General features: G+C 49.1%; 1 pseudogene; it reads left to right on the top strand.

Moving 5' to 3' along the window:
- The first annotated feature begins 373 nt into the window (after positions 1-373).
- LOC133771245 (translation machinery-associated protein 7-like) lies at positions 374-748 on the top strand (annotated as a pseudogene).
- The last annotated feature ends 216 nt before the right edge of the window (positions 749-964 follow it).

The following is a 964-nucleotide window of genomic DNA, read 5'->3' as shown; positions in this document are numbered from 1 at the left end:
CACTTGGCATCATCATTTCCTGAACGCCTGTCCTGGCCTTCATCATATCCCTTGGTACAGTCAGTCTTCTGAAGGGGCCCCTATCTGTCCCCTCTCCATCTGGGGGCAGCTGGGACAAGCAGCCCTGTAGCCCAAACCCCTAGCATGGTGGCTGTTCCAGCATGTTTTCAATGAGCCAGTGATCAAAGGAATGGCCTCTGAGGGCAATTGACGGAGGTGTTGGTTGTCAACATCTAAAAATTTTCTAGACAGTGCTCTTGGAACGCTGGTTCTGAGAGGTGTTGCTGGGTGTTGGTTACAGAAAGGGGGGAGTGGGAACCACCTCATGGGGGAAATGCTGGATGAAAAAACAGACATGCGGTTTCCGGTGGCAGGGTCTGGGGAAGGGGCGGCAGGCGCCATGTCCAGCCAGGAAGGTGGCAAGAAGAAGCCCCTGAAACAGCCCAAGAAGCAGGCCAAGGAGATGGGTGAGGAAGATAAGGCTTTCAAGCAAAAACCAGAAGAAACTTGAGGAGCTCAAAGCGAAGGTGGCGGAGAAGGGCCCCCCTGGCCACAGGTGGAATTAAGAAATCTGGCAAAAAGTAAGCTGTTCCTTGTGCCTGAAGTGATAACGCCCTTGATTGCATTCCTAGCTAAACATCTCGATTCCCGGCCATAACATCTTATGCCACCTGTAGTTAGAATGAAGTGTTAAGAGTTAAGTGTTACCTTAGAGCCTGTTGTACATTTACAAATAAAATTTTGTAAAAAGGGGAATAAAAACCACTAAAAAAATAAGAAAAGAAAAACAGACATGCGAGGAGCTTTGCAAAGACTTGAAAGAATGACAGGCTGTTGCTAGTGTCTGAGAGAGAGCACGCCAGGGAGCCCTATAGCTCTCATTTGCTGAACCACAGAGAGTGTCCTGAGAAGCCTCTTGGAGGGGCCAGCCTGCTCCTGGAAATAAATCTACATGCAAGGAAAA

The sequence above is a fragment of the Lepus europaeus genome, chromosome 12 (genome assembly GCF_033115175.1).
Source record: "Lepus europaeus isolate LE1 chromosome 12, mLepTim1.pri, whole genome shotgun sequence".
NCBI lineage: Eukaryota > Metazoa > Chordata > Mammalia > Lagomorpha > Leporidae > Lepus > Lepus europaeus.
Note: the sequence above shows the minus strand (reverse complement) of the source record. Positions and strands in the feature narration are given on the sequence as shown.